Below are 13,769 nucleotides of genomic sequence, written 5' to 3'. Positions count from 1 at the left end.
CCTTAAAAACACTTGCGTTTCAGATGTTTTTACTTCAGGAATCTAAGACAAAACCATGAGTTCTAGTCAAGACAGAGTGAAAAGAGGATCTGAAAGTATCAAAAGACATAGTCCGCTATAGATGATCAGTGTGAAAATGCTACAGGTTGTTAAATGAAGTAACTGAATAGATTAATTTTTTTTGAGAAGCAAAGAGCTGAGAATTTAACTTTTTGGACTTTATAGCTAGTTCCAGTTCTTACAGCTGCATCTACCTGACTGATATAAGACAAGTTAGGCAAACCCAACCAAATGATGTCTGGCCCTATATGCCTACACACATAATGCATAAAGTGGCAGATCTTAAGTAGATTCTTTATAACTGAAATGGACTTACTCTGAATTTTAATCTAGCAAGTAAATTATTCATATACTTCTCCCATGTAAAAATGTAGATGTATTCCACTGAAATAATACATACTCTTACAGATTTACTTTTGGTCTTGTATGTATTAAAATTATGCTGTTAATAACGTCATCTTTAAGATGCTGTCCTTAAAACACCAAACAAGTAATCATTTGGGCTGATAGTACAGTGTCATCTAATTAGAAATAAATAATTATCTCATCTATGATGCCAAGCTAAAAGAAATAAGATCACAGAGAGACCAGAATTACCTGCAGTAGCCATGAGGAACCTGGAATAGGCATGAGGAGGTGGAAAGAGGAGTTTTCTTTGGAAAGCTCTCTGCCAGCCCTCTGTACCTCTAAATGGCAAATTAATGGCACTACTCCATAGAGTTACTAGAAACATGCCACCTTTACTGCACATTGCTACAACTTTGTCTAATACATGAGCTGGCTCAAAGCCTAATTTTCAAAGATTTGTGAAAAGCATGTTTTCATATTTACATGGCTGGAAAACTCTCTACATCTTCATGAAGATCGTACACAGGGACTGAAACATTGTTCCCTATCCTTAGCATAAGAGAGAGAAAACCAATATCCTTGAACTGCCTCTTCCCTTAACATGTGAGCCTTGACAGCACTTTACTGCAGACTTCTGGGCTTCTTCCCACCCTGCTGTACATCCCACAACACTGCACATGTGATAGATGTGGTCATTGCATGAACAACCCAAGCTCACTGAAGAGTGCCTATACTTCTTCAGATACATCTAACTGTATGGACAACTGTAGAAATGCAATGGAAGATACAACTTAGCCCTAGGTGTAGGTTATAGTATAATAATCTAAATCTGTATACAAATTTTCCTGTCTAGCCATGTTTTTATAAAAATGTCTGCACCATGAAGGTGTGAACATTTATATGACAACATTGATGCATTTATTTATTCTTTGGAAATCCTGTGACCCTAAAACTTAGGAAGAGATAGTTTTAAGTAGAGAATAGTGGGTGTTACTTTTCTAAGGTCTCAAGGCCAAAACCCACAAAAAATAGCAATATAGAGTGTGTAAATGATGTTGGCTTGATCAGGAAGGCTGACAAATATAACATTGAAATGAAAGAGGCAACAAAAAGTTTCATCTCCTGTTAAAAACCTAACCAATTTTAATTTAAAATTAATTAGAATTTCAAGTAAAGTATTTCACATTATTCAGTCACCAAGAAACATGCAAAATAATGCTGTTCTGGAGGAAGTTAGTTTGGTTTAGTTCTGTAAACCTGCCAACTGTCAAACTTAAGTAAATATTTTCTTAAGGACGTTGTGCTCACATAAATGAAAATATACAGCAGCAGAAACAAAATTGAGGATGAGACTGGAGTGCACAGGAAAAATTCCCTCAAATTTAACTGTAATTTGTCTGGCTGGCGTATAGATTTTATAGATTTTATAGATTTTATAGATTTTATAGTCTCTGTTGTAGTAAAAAAAAAAAAAAAAAAAAAGGGAGAAAGAAAAAAAAAAGGAGATAGAAGGAAAAAAGAGAAATTATGAAGTTTCTCCTTAAACATATTTCTATATCTGCTGGAATTGTAAGGCCTTTTGCTAAATCAGTTCTAATACAGTCACTGGAGACACTCATGTCTAACTGTCCTCACCTTTCTAGTACATTTATTTGTGTGTCCCTTGAGCTCAGAAGCAGAAATGGGACTCCTGCCCCCACTTTGATGGGCTGATTCACACTGGTAGAGCTGGAAGTCTCCTGTGTCTGTGTGAGGGAGGAGAGAAAAACCTATGTGTAAATCACAGAGCATGTCTCAGACATCCACCTTTCTGTCTGTACTCTGCCTATCTGACTCCCCAGGTTTTGAAAACACAGTGAAAACTCTGTATTTAGACACCTAATGTTGGAAAGCCACTAACGCTAACTAATGAGATATGGTGAGAATTAGGTTTAATTAGGTTATGCTGATTTTGACTGCAGTTCAGAATTTCTGGATGGACCTTATTGCCAGGTCTCAGGATTTTACTTACACACAGTATTTCACTTAGGCACTAACTCCTGGAATCAATATTAGAGAAGGATCTTAGCTTTCACACACAGAGAAATTTTAACTTTCTTGGTTACAGACAGAAGTTTAAAACCACAAGATCTTAAAATCTGAAATACCAAAGGTGAACAGAAAGAATGAAAGTGTATTCTCTTAAAATTTAATTGTTGGTGTACCATTTAACAACAGTGGCTCCTTGATAATTGGCTGAAATAAATATCAAAACTAATTGTAAATTTAAGCAACACTTTTTTAAGCTATGCTGTATACAATGTATAACCCACACCTGGTGATCCTGCCTTCATTTAAAATCAGAGTGGGCTCCAAGAATTTATCAGCATATCAGACTGACTTCATGGAGAAAGGGGGGTGGGGGGGGGGGAATTATTTTTTTCCACAAGGATATTGTGACAGATGCCCCCACTCTAAGTGAGCAGTTCTTTGATTCAGGCACCACTGACAAGAAGGCCTGACTGAAACCAGCCCTTGCTGTACAAACTTAGAGAACAGTGCTAAACCATACCTTCTCAGGAACCAAGGAGTCTAAGCTATGTCTTATCAATCTTATCAGTATCAGCCTGAGCTGGGACTAGACAAAACTAAAACTGCTACATCTGCACAACTGCACACACACATGCACCGAAGATGGGGTTGATTGCAAGTCAATCACTTTACACTATAGATACCTGGAGCCACTTGAGCTGATTGAGCTCTACTGTATGGCAGCAGGCTGTACAGTGGTGATCTCCCCTTGAGTAAGGATTCTTCTCAAGGTTACTTCCCAAGGTTACGAGACACCTTTCCCAGTATCTGATGTCTATAATGAGGTAAGCAACATTTTACACTAGAACTAATACTATACTACATGAGAATGACATTTATATATCCAGCTAAAGCTTAGTTATTAGAAGTGTAGTAAGTAGTAGAGTCTTTGACTGTCATCTAATCACCATCTAAATTATTGTTTAAATCATAATTTAAATCATCATCAAATCATAGTTAAATCATTGTCAAATCATTGTTAAATCAGTTTCATTACCATTCAGTTATTGCTTAATCACCATTTGATTATGAGTCATCAATTAATTATAATTGGATCATCATTTAATCATTAATAAAACCCTTTTAGTTAACCTCACGGTGACAACTTGTCTTTGTAATTCACCTTGACAAATATCAAAAGAAAATTAGTCTCCTCCTGTCCTTTGTAACATTGAACTGTCAAGGAACTTCAGGAAAAAGTAGCAGAACTTTAGGTAAAAATCATAAATCTGAGCTGTAGGTGCTGCAAAAAGGCTGAACCTTAACCTAAAGCTGTGCTATACAAATATTGGATTCATAGCATTTGACCAAATAAAGCATCAGGTTAAACATTCAAGCTAAATAAAATTTGAACATAGCCCTGATGTTCCTCAGCTTATTCCTGCTGCAATTGAAGTATTCTTCTAGTAATTTATTACTTCATGGGTTACCTTCTTCTTGCTTGCTTGTTACTTCACCAGTTCTATTTCCCTTCTTTATATTACAGTCTTGAACATAACCTCTTTAAGACACTACAGTGTTTATTGACTAAGCAACTTTTTTTTTAAGAAACTAATAAATAATCTGATCATACCAATGATAGCAATTTATCATTATATCATTTTTCATATTACTATACACATTAATACACAATATTGTACAAAGTAATATTTGACACTCATTGATGATTGTTTTACTTCTCTGAAGTAATCCTTCTTTGAGGCATAAGGCAGTATTGCCATCTACTTCTAGTTGCTGACTCCAGACTCCTCCAATCATCTTCTGTTACTGCTGACTTGGACTGATTAGCCTCTGTTCATGTATTGTCCTTAGTACCACTTACAGAATCAGTTACGAACTGCAGTTTCATCATCATTTTTCTGGAAAATTCGGGGTAAATGAGTCATCTATCCTATTTAGGTTTGTTCTGGCAAATATTTGTGCACTGAGTAATATGTGATTGCCCTGTTACCCATACTATTTTTTGAAACCCTCAGTCAGTTTGCAGATGACACCAGGTTGGGTGGGAGTGTTGATCTGCTCGAGGGTGGGGAGGCTCTGCAGAGAGACCTGGACAGGCTGGAGCCATGGGCTGAGCCCAACTGCAGGAGTTTCACTAAGGGCAAATGCCGGGGGCTGCCCTTGGGCCACAACAACCCTCAGCAGCGCTATAGGCTTGGGGAGGAGTGGCTGGAGAGCTGCCAGTCAGAGAGGGACCTGGGGGGGTTGATTGACAGCTGCTGAACAGGAGCCAGCAGTGTGCCCAGGGGGCCAAGAAGGCCAATGGCATCCTGGCTTGTGTCAGCACTAGCGTGGCCAGCAGGGACAGGGAAGGGATCTGACCCCTGTACTCAGCACTGGGGAGGCCGCCCCTCGATTCCTGTGTTCAGTTTTGGGCCCCTCACTACAAAAAGGACATTGAATGACTCGAGCGTGTCCAGAGAAGGGCAACGGAGCTGGTGCAGGGTCTGGAGCACAGGTCCTACGGGGAGCGGCTGAGGGAACTGGGGGTGTTTAGTCTGGAGAAGAGGAGGCTGAGGGGAGACCTCATCGCCCTCTACAGCTCCCTGAAAGGAGGGTGCAGAGAGCTGGGGATGAGTCTCTTGAACCAAGTAACAAGTGATAGGACAAGAGGGAATGGCCTCAAGTTGCACCAGGGAAGGTTTAGACTGGATATTAGGAAACATTTCTTTACAGAACAGGTTGTTGGGTGTTGGAATGGGCTGCCCAGGGCAGTGGTGGAGTCCCCATCCCTGGAGGTGTTTCAGTCAGGTTGACATAGTGCTGAGGAATGTGGTGTAGTTGGGTGGGAACTGTCAGTGTTATGTTAATCGTTGGACTAGATGATCTTCAAGGTCTTTTCCAACCTAGATGATTCTGCTATTATGTAAAATCTACTCAAACTTTACTGCTTAGAATTCATTTGTAGCTTCGTGTATTCCAGATAGTTTCTACTTTATGTAGCATATGCACAAACACACAAGAATCTAAGAATCTGTGTTTAGAAAATTTGTCTCACTAACTCTAGCACTGTAAGATACTTCAGCCTGCCATCCCATTCAGTTTAGGTGATAATCTAGAGTAATATGAGAGGCCAAACATGGCACAGTCTGGACCTCAACAAAAAGTGTCCCCAGGACTGTAACCCAAATACTCATATTGCAGAACGAATGTGCACAAATTGTTAACTTGTTTGTAAGGTTCACCAGCTCCAGAGAATGTGGAGAATGCAGTCAGTGGCAAGCCAACTGGACAGATTACACCAGGAAACATGTAGAAGAGATCTGGTCGATATGTCAATGCTGATCTAGTCTGGGCTGCACAGAATAATTTCTGGGATTAGGGAATAAACCTGATACAATAAATTTAACATTAAATGTATAAATCAGGTCTTATCCCCAAAACTTAGAACTTCAGATTATGAGGCATCACAGAACATTCTGTGGAGGAGTTTGTTTCCTACACTGAGAATCAGAGTGGAGAGTTTGTTTGGGATCTCCTGAATGGGGTTGTGGTCTCCTATTTCCAGCTGCTCATTGTAATGGATGAGAGACAGGAATAGCAAGGTTTTTGAAGCAAACTCCAATTTACACACATACCTACACCTTTAGGAAGAGAGTTAAACATAAAACCCGCAGAAAGAGAAGAGTCAGGTCATGGGACAGAGTCCTATATCACGAACTCTGGAACAGAAGGAAAGATACTTCAAGGCCATAACACCTTATGGTGTGGACCTGCTTTCAGGAGATCCTGTACCATGGACCAGGGTAATGGGGAGTCCCACCACATATCAGAAGAGGAGAGCTATTCCACACACAGTGGTAAGAGAGCTAACAAGCTCAGGGATGTAGAAATTGCAGTAGGGGCAGAACTTGTTTATGAAGTACAATTGACTCAAGCCAGGTATGAATATATAGATTAAAACTGGCATCATTAATTGACCTGCAAACAAACTAGAAGTCTGTGGAAAAAGAGATAATGTACTCCTTACAGACAGCAATGCTAAATAGGTAAGATATTGTGCTCTGAACCACTTGCATACTGTTACTGGACTTCAGAGCAACCTCAGAAAGAAATTTCTGAAATCATCCAGTGGAATTTATAAGGTGAAGAATAACTGCACAAGATCCATATCAGAACAATGAGAATAAAGGTTACAACCTCTTAAACCAATGGAAATGACTGGAAATCTCTGTTACCTTGCAATCCAGGAACACATGTGCTTTGTTAATTCTGAACTTCGGGGTGGTAATATGCCTTCTAAAGAAAGGTGGAAAAAATTACGAGGCCTTCAAGATGTGTTTAGTTGGTATGTATCTAATATTATACGTGAAACTACTCCCATTCTCTGCATAGAATATGTTCAGTTCTAGAAACCATTAACTGCTGATGAAAAACAGTTAGAGAATCAGGCCCCAGATGGCTCTGATGACCTACAAGGTCAATACTGGTTCTGAAATGTTCTAAATGACAAAGTAGCATCCATGTCAGCTGAGGTCCTTTTCCTTTACAGAGACAACCCTGAAAATGTGAGCCAATACAAATCAGTGTAGACTGATAGTCTGATTAAAATTTGACACTTTTTTATTTTTTCCCCCCCTGAAACTCATGGGTTATAAGACTGGTCTTTGTGAGACTGTGAAACTCCTAACGGTTCCTCCATTATCTGAGGGAAAAGGGAAGGTTGGGGGAAACAAAAAGAAGAGCTGAGGAGCAGAACACCAGACTAATTGGTGTTCGTAATGGAACTCAGATGCCTGGGAAGCCATTAATGATGTTGAGGCCAACAGCCCCTCTCTCATTTAGCAGCCTGCAGCTGAGAAACACCTTTCCCATCCTCTGAAATAAAAGAGAAAGATTCATTCTGAGACACGTGTAGTCTGGGAGCAAAGGTGGCTATTCTGTAGTCCTTCTCTGACTCCTTTCTAGCAGTTCACTACCTCTCCTCCTTTTTCAGAATGACAGAAAGCAGAATGAAATTTAGGAATGCTCTGAAGAGACATTGAGAGACTACAGGGGACAGAGAAAAAGAATGTGAAGAAAAAGGAATTGATGGAAGATGCAAGCAGACCAGAAGGGTGTGAATGTCAGAGAAAGATCAGGAGGGAGGAAAAGGATGCTTTACAGAAAGAATAATAAGGACAGGAAATAATGATCTGTCTTATAATAATGTTCATTAGCTGTATCCCTCCATCAGCACAAAAGAGCTGTGGGGTAACACTAACACCATCCACAGCTGACATTTTGGCTTCATTTGAAGGTTTATTGGACATGGAAAGAGATGCAGTCATGGGGTTTCTGCTGTCTGTTCATTGCTTGGTACAGTTTCCAAGCATTCATTAATGTAAAGCAGATACTCATGAAAATATCTACATACACTCATAGCACAGACACTTATTTGTTGCAGAAGTCACATTGAAAGTACTTTGTTGTTGTTTGTTCACTATACATTTGTGTTCTCTTGGCTTAAAAACAATGAGAAACAATGCTAAGTGTCACTGACAATTATTTCTTGGAAATATCTGACAGTCAATAAGCTAACTAGTAATAGGAACCTTTCGGTTTCAGAGTATTCTTTTAATTCTCTATTGTGTTCTTACTGATACATTACTGGGAGACAGTATATATCACTCTTACACTTAACTAAGCACACCAATGATGAGACTTTAGAGCATGTCCACCCAGCTCCATGTAGTGTCTCCTGAGCTCACCCTGAGTAGACACAGAGCTAATGTGTGTGCAGTGTTTCTGATATTTTAACTGACTTCTTCAGAGATCAGAAAAGAATTTAAGATTTATAGGACCAAAAGATGAGGACCAGAGGAACATGATTCTTTAATCTGTTGGCTGAAGAGCAGAGAAGTCCATATTTCTAGTTCCTTGTCCAATCACTATGCAAAGCATCCATTAACAAAATGTGTTTATAAGCCTTGAAACAGAAATTACAGCCTGAGTTTTTCTTCATCCAGGTCAGTCACCTGTCACTGAGCTTCAGAATCATGTTTCTTCCTGTTCTTGCTTTCTGGTTTGGCACATCTCTTCTTCACAGTTGTACACCTTCAGCAGAGTGGCTGGAAGATGTCTATCCTTTTCCCTGTCCCCTGCTTCCACCAGGGTAATAATAACAAGGTGACAGGAACTCTCTGATGGGACATGGAAGGTGTCAGCTTGAGCTTTCTCAGGTACATCTGGGCCAAGTCCTGTAATGTCTAGATTATTGTATAACAGGACCTGACAGCAGCACATTGTGATTTGCTTTGTTTTCTGTTGGTTTTGTTTTTAACAGGGACTTCTGCTCTGCTTTTTCATAAAAGGTCCGTGAGATCACTGAGCTATTACCCCAAGACAGACTAAAGTGCTTTTTCACAGTCATGGCTAAGTAGTCAAAGTTATAAACACAGAAAGGACTGAAGATCTAATAGTTTTCAGGTGCTTCCCACTCAGGTACTCTATGCATCTCGATCAGCATGCTGACTGCAGGCAAGCTTTATTATCGTGGATCAGGTGGATCACCCCACCCCTGCAAGCTGAGACGCATAACCCAGGGTTCCAGATTTTCCTCACAAAAAAGTCATAGTTTTGGAGGACAAGATGTAAATCTGCTGTAATGACACCATTTTGCTTGGATCTAGCCCTCATTCTACTTAGGATCACGCATATCCAGCACATAGTGTATAGAGATATTCAATAACATGGAACTCAGGAAACCTGCACTCCTCCACACTTTTTTCATGTTGTCTAATCTTCAGAAACTCACTTTTAGTGCCATTTCTGTTTCCCTCCTTTCCTTCACCACTATTATAGGTTCTAAAAGGTTTGAGGGAGACATTTTTTATGATGGTGTTTTTATGGTGGCAAACATGCTAACACTTTAATTCCAATTGGGGACTGTAATGCTAATCGTATCTCTGGTGATATTCAAGGCAACCAGAACCACAGCTTTTAAAGAAGGGACAACTCCTATTGCCTTAGTACCTTTCTGTATCCATCATGAATGTACTGAGGCATACCCTGAGGGCCATTCTGGCCCTATTCGTGTCAGTGATGCACAGAAGCTGTTAAGCTTTTTATGCAGCCAGACACACAGAAAACTGAGTAGCAGCTGACCCTAAGACACGCTGAAGAGATGCTCTGTAGCCAGAGCATCACTATACTCCAGTGGACCACACATCATGCTACAGTCCTGTAAAAAGGGCCGTGCATTCTTACATCAGGTCCCAAGATACAAGGGCTTGAAGGATGGTCTGAAAGAAAGAAACCGCTCTCAAAGTGTGCACTGAACAGATTTTCAAGCATCTGCATGCAGCAATATTTGTCAATTCCTCAAATTTTTGCAAGTGCCTTTGTATCTACTTTTAAATGGGTACAAAATTATGCATTTCAGCAAGTTATAGATCATATATAGTCCACATTTAGGCATTACTTCACCAGCGAAATGACTTCTAGCACATTCACATGAGTATTTGGTTCACCTTTGGAGCATAATCAATAGCTATCGGTCAATAGTAATTTTAAGCTAAGGACTGACCCTGGTATTTAGTATTTATGAAAGTCAGTCCCAAACATGCAACTCTGTGACACAGCCCTTATACTTTTTTTCCATGGCTCAGTTGCAGGGATCAGGAACTGAGGTTAATAACAAGGAAATTAATAGTCATAACAATTAGTTTGTCTGTTTCTGCCTCAGAGTTTGATGGCCCTGCATTACCTAAGCAAAACAAAGTGCATATTGTCTCAGATATTCAGCATTTCATATGCAACAAAAGCTTGCCATGTTTTAAGTTAGTTTCACAAGCTTAATGTTGTATCAGCACACTCTTTTGTCTGTGAATGTAATAGCTCTATTACTGACATGGACACACAGACACACACACACACACACACACACCCCAAGCTTCTTTGTGAAAGCCTGCAATTAATCAGTTAAAGATCTAGCTGCAAAGTCATAATTTATTGATGGTTGCACAGAGGATACTGAAATGGTAGTATTAGTGAGTTGGTAGACTTTATACAGATTATATGTATTCTATTCACAAGCACTAGACACATTTTTTCCCCTGTAAATTTCGAAATATAACCAAGATGTTTATTTAGCAATCCAAAACTTTCTTAAGAATAATATGGGATAGTGGGATTATCATAAAAGGCAAATATTTACAGTACATGGAAAAACATGTATTTTGTGTTGGATGTTTTCTAAAAATCTTGTTTATGTTGGCAGATCAATTGCATATTTGATAGAAATTTTTTTAAAAGGACAGAAAAAAACGAAAATTATAACTTAACTATACTCACTGTTTCGGAATCTGCTACTACAGTGAATCTGCTACTGTTTGACTCTATATGATTCTATTACCACTAACTAGTCACAAGATACTCCTTCCATGAAAAAGACTATAGTTTGTGTACAACTTCACTTAATTCCACTTCACTTCTTGCCCCCTCCATTTGTTTTCCATTTTGTTTCTGTCACCTGAACATGAATTGGAAGATATTAAAGGATTCATAAAATTATGTTTCATTTTTAATATATATTTAAACCTAATAATTCAATTTTCAACAGTATTTTGACTGTCTATAAGTAATTTCCAGGGCTCATTTTCTTTCTTATAATAGTGATTTTATTAATTGATTTGAACAAATTATTTTGTCTTAGGTACGATTTTATGAAGCTTATATAAATTTTGTTTCAGTGACCAGACATAGATTAGACAGGTATTTCCCGCTGATGCAAAGTATTTTAATGACTGTTATTTACTCAATTTTATTACTTTCTGGGGGAAAAAAACAATCCCCATCCATTGTGTACATATTAGAGAGAAAAAATATTTAAGTATGTGGGGTTTTTCTCATCTGAAAATTGTAATGACCTGAAAAAAATAACACCTTCAATTAAGGTTTCTGCAACAGAACTCTATACAGAAACTTTTATAATAGATATCCTGATTTAAGTGAATAAACCCACATATACCTATAGCCTGACTGTCATCAGTGTCATTGTTCATATGAGTAAGAATTTGAACATCTAGGCCACAAAATACATGTTTCTATGTTTCTGGACTGTCATACTTGGCTATTCCAGATAATCCTATTAATCTAAACTGTGTTCATGTAAATACAATAATTAATTTTTTTTCCACTGAACTGTATTTAGTAGGAGTAACTCTCAGGAAAGAAAGATAATGAAATGAAGCTGAAATACATTCATAAAACAGAAGTAGATTGCAAGAACCTTTGCCTAATACCAGCTTGACTTTCCATAAAGTCCATGAAATCATTGCTCTGTTATTTCCCTAAATCAAAGAGCAACCCTTCTGATGTATGTCTACTTTTCTTTTTGAGCTCTTAAATTTATAGAAGACTGCAGGTGTAAAATGATGCAGCCAACCTGTATAGAAGGAAGGAAAGACATTAAGTCAACACTTCAAGCTGGTGACTTTCTGAGAGTCCTTCCTTTTTCTTCCATAAGAGTTCTTAAGAGTAGAGGCAAGATTTCACCCAAAATAACTAAAATTGATCCTTTGTGATGATAACTGTATGTAAGAAATATTGTAAATGATTGAAAGGTTCAGGAAGCCACCTTCAAACCTGTGTGTCAGGCCATTTATGACAGTGGACTGACCTGAGTCCTTAAAAACAGGCAAATGCTTCACCACTTTTTAAATAGAGCTCTTAGGTCTATAAGGAGTCCACTGGCATAATAAATAACCTTAAAGTCAAAGGTTATTTATGTGTACTGTCAAGTACATAAGGAAGAAAATACTATCCAAAATTTTCGGGGTTTTTTTTTTTTTTTCACTTAACTGCTTGCTAGCAAGTAGGAGCATCTGTAAAATTTGCAGATCTATTTGGATCACAGATTAAAATGTATGTAAAAATATTTGGGTTTATGTCTACTTAGGTATTAAAATTAATGCCCCAGTATAATGCTGCACATGCAGATACCTTTGTAACACACCCAGTTTTCTGGAAAATAAAAGTGCAGAGACAGTGTTACTTTGATTCTTAAGGAGGAGAACTATTTCAGGATGTTGCACAATAAATCATCAACAAGCCTCTCACTGACAATAATGGCAGTAGAATTTTACCCTTTTTCACTTGAGGGACAGTTCAGTGTAGCTGTAAAATGGGTATAATGATTATTGCCTGCCTCAACATGTTGTTTGGCTAAGAACTTTTGACTAAGTCCTGCAGATGCCCACTGTGCACAGATGTCCAGAACTCCCATCCTAATATTAAGGACTAAGTCCCTGAGGTAATGACTGTGCTGAGTGTTTGAGACCCTGAGAAGTCAACAGATGATTATAATATTATTATTATCACTAAAGCGAATAATGATGGCCTTGTTTTAAAGTATATTTTCATTTTCAGTGATGCTTCTGAACAACTGCTTCATGCATCTGGCATACCTTATTTTTCTCTTAATGTGTTAGGTATTTGCTCAGCTTTTGAGTCATGTGTGTTATAACTGTTCACATTAGTGAAGCTCCACCAAGAAACACAGACAACTATCTAACAGAGATCCGAGGGAGAGGAAGGACTACTCTGCTCATCTGTTCTGACCTCCTGTCATAATTCCTGCAATAAAACTGTTTTTTCTTTTCTCCCACATAAGCAAATGTTGTCAAACCCAATAGTTTCAGTATCAAGGGAGTAATATTTATAGTGCAGTCTAGATAAAGAGGCAGGAGGCCTGAAACAAATAAGGCTGACCCCAATTATCTTTGAAAATCCAAGTACGGCAAAATATACACACATCATAAAAACATTCTTATCTTGTCACACAGAGGTGGAAGATGGTTCATTGCAACATGTGGTGCCAGTATTAGGGTTTCTAATGTCACACAGCAAATCAATTTCTAAATTAAAAAAAAAAAAAAAAAAGTAATTTCAGGTTTTAAAAAATCTGATAAGAGTTCTCCATCTGCCATGTGCCATAGTTGACAGCTGCTTCCTTTTGCATAGCTAAGATCAACCTGACCTTAGCCAGTCAGCCTGTGTAGGTTGTGCAGGCATTGTTGAACGTATTAGTGGAAAAATATTAGTGCTTGGCAGAATTTTGTGTTCTTTGCCTTCTGTCTTTTGCTCTGATTAATACCTATGCCTTTCTATACTGTTCCTGTCTGTCTCATATTTCTTTCCTGTGGTAGATGCCTTTTAAGAGTAGCTTGATTCAGCTGCAGTTGACCTTTTATGGAGCAGTGCTGACTCACATCAAGTTTTTATAGGCCTGCTAGTTTCTGCACATATGCGGAGCAGGGGTCCTCTTTGACCTACAGGAGTGACAGAGAGAGAAGGAGATTTGGGGGGGG

The sequence above is a fragment of the Athene cunicularia genome (assembly GCF_003259725.1).
Source record: "Athene cunicularia isolate RWA chromosome Z unlocalized genomic scaffold, athCun1 chrZ_part1, whole genome shotgun sequence".
Lineage (NCBI taxonomy): Eukaryota > Metazoa > Chordata > Aves > Strigiformes > Strigidae > Athene > Athene cunicularia.
This window is presented reverse-complemented; position numbering follows the sequence as displayed.